The sequence below is a fragment of the Spermophilus citellus genome (assembly GCF_964194105.1).
Source record: "Spermophilus citellus genome assembly, chromosome: 8".
Lineage (NCBI taxonomy): Eukaryota > Metazoa > Chordata > Mammalia > Rodentia > Sciuridae > Spermophilus > Spermophilus citellus.
In genome coordinates this window covers 59,708,305-59,717,034 of record NC_138189.1, presented here as the reverse complement: position 1 = coordinate 59,717,034, position 8,730 = coordinate 59,708,305, and the positions used below count along the sequence as shown (strand labels likewise).

At 42.0% G+C, this 8,730-nt stretch overlaps 1 pseudogene across 1 annotated transcript; it reads right to left on the bottom strand.

Moving 5' to 3' along the window:
- Positions 1-456: 456 nt before the first annotated feature.
- Positions 457-1,199, bottom strand: LOC308655039 (ribosomal protein uL30-like; annotated as a pseudogene). Its single transcript has one exon. The product of its transcript is annotated as a ribosomal protein uL30-like (transcript).
- Between the last annotated feature and the right edge of the window lie 7,531 nt (positions 1,200-8,730).

Here is an 8,730-nt window from a genome sequence, read left to right as displayed (position 1 = left end):
TGTCAGGTGAAAGGTGGAACATGGACTCACAACAGGGACATAAGAGTACTTGGTTTTTGTGCTTTCTTCCCAAGTATTTTAAATCTTTTCAAAACAAGTCTCTTGGGACACCTAGATTCAAGTATGCTCCTGAACTTGGTCCACTGCTGCAAGAGGCGTAGGGAGACTTGTATACATGCCTGGGTTATTCATTCACCAATATTAAACCGCAGGACAGAAGATGAGACAAAGTAGGGCTCCTTTCTCCATGGGATGGTGGTCAACGTGGAAAACAATTTTCCTTGGAACTGGGCTGTGATGAGAGGTGCCTGCCATGATCCTAGCCTACTGTCTCTTCCCCAATCCCTTCCTTCCAGTTTCTTAAGGCAGAAAATAATCCTCTGTGAAGATACTTGACAACAATTCCACCCAACAGAAACACATGCTTTGGATGCACTGCTTTCAGATATTCTGGGTTTAGTTCAGCTGGCGGATGAGCTGAATGATGCATTCACCCCTAGCCAGGTAAGCCCACCTCCTTGAGGAAACCCACTCTATTTTTGGTGGCGTGACAAGCAACAGAGAGGTGGAAAGGGTGCAAGAATCCAGAGATCTCCCAAATATGCTTCCCCAGGGAGGCAAAATTTAATGAATGAGGTCTTCCAGACAAATGAAATCAAACTTCCCCAGATGCTCCTCAATCACTGTGTTGTCTGTCAGGGGGATGGTCTTATTTTTGACCCTTGCTTATCCACGTTTCAAGATGAGTTCCCGGACAGACTTCAGATTTGGAAATCCCCAGGTCACATAAGGTTCTACTATCCGTAGCATTTTTAGGCTTTTGGGTGTGACTTTAACAAAGACACCACTAAATATTTTCTTCAGACCTAGTCTTACAGTGCTTCTCTGCACCAGTAAACTCACCCCATTAATCCTTTGGATGCATACAACAAAGGCCAAGGAATGTTTATCAGGTGCTTCCAAAGCATGAGGTTTCACTTCTAGTCGTCTGATGCGCACGTGGTCACGTTTCTGCTGCCAGGAATCATGTAGGAATGATTCTAGTCGCTTAAATCTGAATTCTTTTCCTTTTCTCTCCTTCTTTGCCAAAAGTATCTGCTTTGCCTGGGTAGCTTTGAGGGCCTGATAAGCCTTCCTCTTTTTCAGGAGATTTTTCTGGAACCAAAGTGATCTTTTTTTCTTTGCTCTTCCTCCACCATCTCTCCATTGCTGCAATTACTCACGTTTACTTTTAGACTTTGATTCTAGGGTAGTTACCAGCAGGTCATAACCATGAGAATTGAAATAGCACTGGCATTTGGGGGCAGCCTATGTATTTTGAATTCTTGTTTTGCTTTGTGACCCTGGCAAACCATATAACTTCTTTATGCTTTAGCTGCCTTACTCATAAAATAGAGGTTTAAAGCACCTACATTATAGAAATGTTACAAGGATTAATGAGTTCATAGTCACAGAGTGCTTGGGACTTTTCATGTGAGAAAAAAGGAAGGCAGGGAGGGAAGGAGGAAGAGAGAAAGGAAGAAATGAGAGAGTGGGAGAGCGAGGGAGGGAAAGAAGACTGATTTCTTCACTATTTTTAAAGAACTTTATTTTCGTCTCCTCCCCTTGCTTTTAAACTGAGAATATGCTTTGACTTTTTAAACATCTGTACTTGCTGCTCATCTATAGAGAGACAAGTGCTGTTGACATGCCCAGAGGAAAGTGCTGCTCAGACACTAAAGCAGAGCAGGAACTGATGGGTGGCCTGTCCCTATCAGCCTGCCGTTCCCAGGCACTCAGCATCATTTGTCAGATGCTCTGGGAATGCATTTCCATAGATAGTTGAAATAGGCAGATTCCCTCCAGCTGATGCTCATTCTCACTGCACCCTTATTTCTGACCCAGGCAGCCATATTTCTGCCTGTGGTGGAGTGGGAGGTTAGTAGAGATAATTGTGCTTTTTGGCCAATCATTATATTAAGTGTTTTCTGCTCTTGTGCTTGAAAATTATCTCTTTGGTCTGAAAGCATGCAATAGCTTCAATCAGAGGGCCAGGTACAGGTTTCTTTTGCTCTACATTAATGGATGCTTTTATGGGCTTACGTTCACTCTTGGCAGGACACATTTTCTACTTTTTACCAAGGCTGAGTCTTGGTTCTGACCCTGGTCTTGGCAAGGATGGGTTCATGTCTGCCTCCAAGGTGATGTTCTTGATTTCATAGCAGGAGGCATCAACTTTTCCTTGCCATATACTACCCATTTCTCACCCTCTTTCTTCCCCACAAACCCTGAACACTCATCTATTTACCCAGCAAGCATTTACTGATTTCCCACTGCATGAGGAATGCTATAATAAAGATTATGGGGATTCCACAAAAATAAAGTAAGGAAGATAAGAAGGAAGGAAGGAGAGAGAGGAAGAAAGGTAGGTGATGGCTGATTTTGGGAAACTAATTATCTAGTTGGAGATTTGTTTAAAATTTCCACAGCAAATTATCAGTGCCTTATAATGCCTTTCTTATAAAACTTACAACATCTTCTATCTTGCATTGTAATTTTCTTTCTTTTTTTAGTTTCATTGATTTTATTTTTTTTAATACATGACATCAGAATGCATTACAGTTCTTATTACACATATAGAGTACAATTTTTCATATCTTTGTATATAGAGTATGTTCATGCCAATTCATGCCTTTATACATGTACTTTGTTTTTTTTGCATTACAATTCTTATTACACATATATACCACAATTTTTCATACCCGTTTATATATAAAGTATGTTGATACCCAATTCATATCTTCATACATGTACTTCGGATAATGATGATAATGATGTCCATCACATTCCACCGCCCTTGCTAATCTCCTGCCCCCTCCCTTTCCCTCTCACTCCTCTGCCCCATTTAGAATTCCTCTAATCCTCCCATGTTCCCCCTCCCTACCCCACTATGAGTCAGCCTCTTATATCAGAGAAAACATTTGGCATTTGTTTTTTTTTTGGGATTGGCTGACTTCGATTAGAATTATCTTCTCCAACCCATTCATTTATCTGCAAATGCCATGATTTTATTCTCTTTTGCATTGTAATTTTCTATGTGCAATAAAAGCTCACCTGTTCTTTATTCTCATTTGTCTCTTGATTCAAATCCTCTTCTATGAGAAATAAACTTTTTATTTTGGTGCTTTTGTAAATGTCATCCACCCTGACACAGGCCCAGCACATAGAAATGCATTTCCCTCCCTCCCTTCTGCCTTGTCCATTCTTCCCTTCTCATCTTCCTTCTTGGTATTTGGATTGTGCTAATAAGTTTATATAAACCATGCATATAACTAGGGTTACTCTTTTTTAATATTTATTTTTTAGTTATCGTTGGACACAATATTTTAATTTATGTGGTGTTGAGGATTGAACCCAGTGCCTCAGGCATGCTAGGCAAGCAGTCTACCTCTGAGCCACAACCCCAGCCCCTAGGGTTACTTTTTAGGTTTATCAGACCAGCAATACTTCATTGATTTCCAGTGGCTTCATGCAGAAGATGGAGAAGAAAGGTTTGAGGTTGATGATGTGAGCCAACACTATGTGAAGAAGAAGTGTACTGCCATGATAAGACATTTGGATTTTTTGCAGAAAGTAATGGCTATTAGTGTTATATATTTGATGAATATTTACTATGAGTAGGCGCTCTTATAGGCACTGAGAATATAGCAGTGATTAAATCGATTAGGTCACATGAAGTTCTTACCCTGAAGGAACTTTATTCTAGAAGAAGACAGGTAACAAATGCAGAAATAAGGTCTCTATGAGTGAATAATAAGTATTATGAGGAAGATAAAATAGAATATTGTGAGGAGGAGTGTCTGGGGTGGTGCTAGTCCCACCAGGCCTTTCTGAAGTGGTGACATTGGAGGTGAGAAGTAGACACTGGGAAGGAGGAAAGCATGTAGCGATGGGATGGGCAGGCTGGGAGGTGCACAGCATTCCAAGCTCAAGGTGCAGCAGATGCATTGCATGGGCATGTTTGTGCAAAAAAGTTTGGCAACTTCAGGGAGAGAAAAAAAAAAAAAAAAAGGAGTGATGGGAGCCCAGGGCTGGGGACTGAATAGAGTGAGATGTGTTTAGAGAGATTAAAGGGTGGTCAGTTCTGCTGTCATTGGTAAGAAGTGTTGATATTTTTCAGTGGGAAATTCTGGAGAATTTTAAGTTGGATAGTTCATCTAATTTACTTGAATGGTTGTCTGGAGGGTAGATGGGAGAGAAGCAAGGGACAAGGGGCCAGTGAAGAGGCTGTTGTATCCAGGGGTGAGGTTAGAGTGGTTCTATCGGGGGACTAAGCAGGAGGTCACATATAGAGAGAAACTCACTTTTGTCTCACCCATTCCCTCACCCCTTGTAGAGAAGAGACATAATGCTGTGCAGAAACACTGACGATGTTAACAGTGTTCATACCCAAGAGAGAACCAAGGGTTCTGAGGCTGACTCTCACTTTATTTCACTGTTCTAACTCATTATCAGGCAGGGCTCTGTGTCTCACTCCACTGTTAAACACTCTGTGTCATGGAAGAAACAGAGGTTGAATGATGAGAGACTTTGTGGCCCCCAGCCCGCACTCTCTTTTCCCAGTTGACTCCATGACTTGACCTCTCAGCTCCTGAGAACGTGGGTTAGTCTTCCCCAGCTGCTCTCTCTAAAATTAACACCTCCCCCAACACCGGGGAGAACTTGACAAAGACACAATAATTGTGGGAGATTTCAACATCTCTTTCAATTAAAGATATTTAGTAATCCAATTAAGTGAACACACAGAAGAGCTGAATTTTTTGCTACTTTTAATACATTTAATTTATTTCATACCAGTTTATTTATACCTTTGGGGAGCCTTTGTGTACTTGTCTCAATAACCTCACTCTTTTTTTTTCAATGTTTTTTTAATTGTAGGCGGACACAGTACCTTTTTATTTTATTTATGTGGTGCTGCGGATTGAACCCAAGGCCTCACACATATGAGATGAGCGCTCTACCACTGAATCTCAGCCCTGATAACCCCACTACCTGTAAGGTAAGGAGATGTCCATCTCACATCTTAGAATGTGGTGGGATGCATTTCCTGTGTCTTGTCTTCACTTCTCCCATGTCCCATGTCCCACTCCCCATATGGATCAACACCACAGTTCCCAAATGTTCGACCACAGACAGAAGTATTGGACTCCAGGAGCTTTCAAAATTACAGATTTGGAGTGCTGTGTCCAGGGATTATGATTCTGAGTATATCTATAATAGAGTAATGAAAATAGCCTTAATTCAGAGGATTCTTTGTGAGAATATCCTGAGATCAGAAATGCAATAAATCATGTAGCTCAGGGCCCGGCATTACAGGCAACCAATAAGTGAAAATGATATTTATTGATAATAAAACATTAATGGTAATATTATGGAGGACTAGATAATGGTCTCTGCTTGACAGTAAAGAACTCCTCAGAATCCACACCCAAACCAGAACACTTCTGAAAGGGAAAGAGGATGCTGTTAATAATTATTAAAACAACAGTCATAAACCAGCAGGTCCCTAGCAAAAAAGATATATGGTGTTCCTACTACTAATCCTTCTTTATATTTAATCAAATACACCTGATCAGGCTGCAGATCTGGCTTCCTGACTCAGTTAACACCTGTCTTAGCATCCTTTGGCTATGTTGATGAAAACCTTTTATCTTTTTTTTTTCTTTTTTTTATTGGTTGTTCACAACATTACAAAGCTCTTGACATATCATATTTCATACATTAGATTGAAGTGGGTTATGAACCCCCAATTTTACCCCAAATGCAGATTGCAGAATCACGTCGGTTACACATCCACAATTTTACATAATGCCCTATTAGTAATTGTTGTATTCTGCTACCTTTCCTATCCCCTACTATCCCCCCTCCCCTCCCCTCCCATCTTCTCTTTCTACCCCATCTACTGTAATTCATTTCTCTCCTTGTTTATTTTCCCATTCCCCTCACAACCTCTTATATGTAATTTTGTATAGCAATGAGGGTCTCCCTTCATTTCCATGCAATTTCCCTTTTCTCTCCCTTTCCCTCCCATCTCATGTCTCTGTTTAATGTTAATCTTTTCTTCCTGCTCTTCCTCCCTGCTCTGTTCATAGTTGCTCTCATTATATCAAAGAAGACATTTGGTAATTTAATTGTCATTTGTTGAAATTTAAACTGTTTGGAGAATGTTCAGTTTTCATTTGTAAATGGATGATTTATAAAGATTGAGGTGCTTGACATTGAAGAAACCTTCAAATTTTGACAAGTAAAGATTTTACATGTCATATTCTTGGGTTATAATCCAGTAAAAACAAAAAGATAGATGGATGACCTAAAATTTCTTCACTACTAGGATTAAATGAAGGGCTATATACCTAAATAATCTCTAAATAAGTCAAAAGGGAAATTATAAGTTTTCTAGGAAGGATTAAAAACAGAGAGTAGTTCATGCCCAAATCAATGTACACTGCAAAAGCTATACATACCCAAAGATAAATACATAACCTTAAATATTTTTATTAGTACTGAGGAAGATAGGCTACATATAGAAATTCTTAATATTCATTTAAGAAATTAGAAAAACAATAAAAACCAGAAGGAAAAGAATTAAAGATAAAACAATAATGAATTGAATTAGAAATAGAATAAATAATTTAAAAAAAGATCAATAAACCACTTGTTGAGCCTAAGGAGAAAAGGAGAAAAAGTATACACTAGATTAGATATAAGAAAGGGGACAGAGACATAGATATTAGAGAAATTAAAGAGTCCTAGGAGGTACTGCTAGCAATTTCATTATAACAAATTTGAAAAACTGAAGGAAATAATTTATTTCCTAGAAGATACAAATAATCAACAATAAAGAAGATATGGAAAATGACTGTTGGTGAAAACTGAAAAGGTGATAAAATATCTATTTTTTAAAACTCCAGGAAAGGATAAATTCACAGCGATTGTCTAATCTTTAAAAAATGAATAACTACATTGTTTTTTCAAGTGATTCCAGGCCATTTAAGAAGAGACATCTCTCTAAAAGGTTTCTTGAAGCTATCATGACTTTAATACTAAAACTTGAAGAAGTGACAATTCTAATAAACCTCACTTATGAATATAGAAGCAAAAAATTATAAGTAGTATTAAAGAAATAATGTGGCAATAAATAAAAAGAATTAGGGGGGACCCAACATGGCGGCCGGTGAGGAAGCAGCACTTTCAGTATCTCCACATTAACGGGATCAGAAAGACCCATTAATACACCTAGATTCTACCTACTGAGGAACTTCTAGCAAAATTCCGCTGAAAGGAGACCTGCCGGGAATTAGTAAGTTTATTAGAGGTGACAGTTTGTCCCAGACGAGTGAATCTTGGCCACGCGGTGCAGAGGTCCAGTCCCGCTGCCGGCCGCCGCCAAACGGCCGCCGGCGCCGCCTGCCCGGCTCTGCAAACGGCCCCGGGCGGCTGGGCCCGGCGCGGCAAGAAGGGTCCCCGCCCGCATGTCAAACAGCCCCCCGCCCGCCCAGCTCAGGAGGCGACGTGAAGGGAATCTAACCAAGCCTTTATGAAATAGCGAACCGGGCTGCGTACGGGGGTTGCTGAAGTGCTGAACCTGGTGCTCAGAGCAGCGGCTTTAATCGAGACATTGCGCAGCTTGTTAGAGCTCCTTTCACCATTAGTCTGTAGTGGACCACCCGGCCAAGCAGCAGAAAAAACAAAGAGATTGAAAAAGAGACGCTTGGCTCCCGGACGCTTTCCTGAGCCGTGGGCGCTTTGCACCCATCTGCTTCCTCTTTCACTTCGCTCCCGGAAGAGAAGCTGAATGGGTAATCAGCAGTGGATTGTAAGTACCTGAGGCAAAGAAAGCTCAGTACACCCCACCCATTTTTTTTTTTGAATATTGTCTATACAGGGAGAGTTAGTGGATTGAAATTGTTGGCTGGGCTGGGGTTTCAGGGCCGAAAATCCACTCCGCGGGAGCCGCCATTTGCTTTCGGCATGCTGTCTTGATGGCCCTGTCTACACGGTCCAGCTGCCGCATCTAGAGACTGGAACTGGGCTGCGTGCCGAGCCCTGTCCTCCGAAGGCTGGACCATGGCCTCAAGCGCCTCGGTCGCCTGTTCCCTGCTGCACCTTGGGGCAGAGCCTGCTCTAGGGTCGTTTGGCATCCCCCTGTGAGGGGACCCGTGCTCCGGAGAAGGGGGTTGGAGAGCCGCGGCGGCAGCCGCTTGGGCCCCGGGAGCTAGGCACCGGGCCGAGGAGCAGCGGAGGCCGCGGCGGCGCTGCTAAGGTCGCGGACAAGCGCGGTGCCCAAGAGCGCGGCCCAGAGGTGGAGGCGACGGCAGCAGGGTTTCAGTTCTAGAAAACTGGACTGGAAACAGAAGCAGCAGTTTGTATAACCCCAAGATCTTGCTTATGCCAGGAAACTGTAAGGGTATCATGAATATCATTGAGGAGGTCTAACATGGCAGCAGGCGTGGAGAGATCAAGTCTCTGACCTCTTCAACTGCGCGGGCATAGGGAGCTGTAAATTATCTAAAGCCTATTTGCTCAGGATCACTAGGCAATGCTGAGCTGACGTGGAGCTAGGGCGTACACTTTGGGCCCCTCAGAAAACACACACTGAGCACGTATCTGCTGTGTTTAAGCCCCAGATCGCCTGCTTCTCGTGACTCAGCACTAACAACCCCGCTGAAATAACTAGTCGGCCCACCTGAT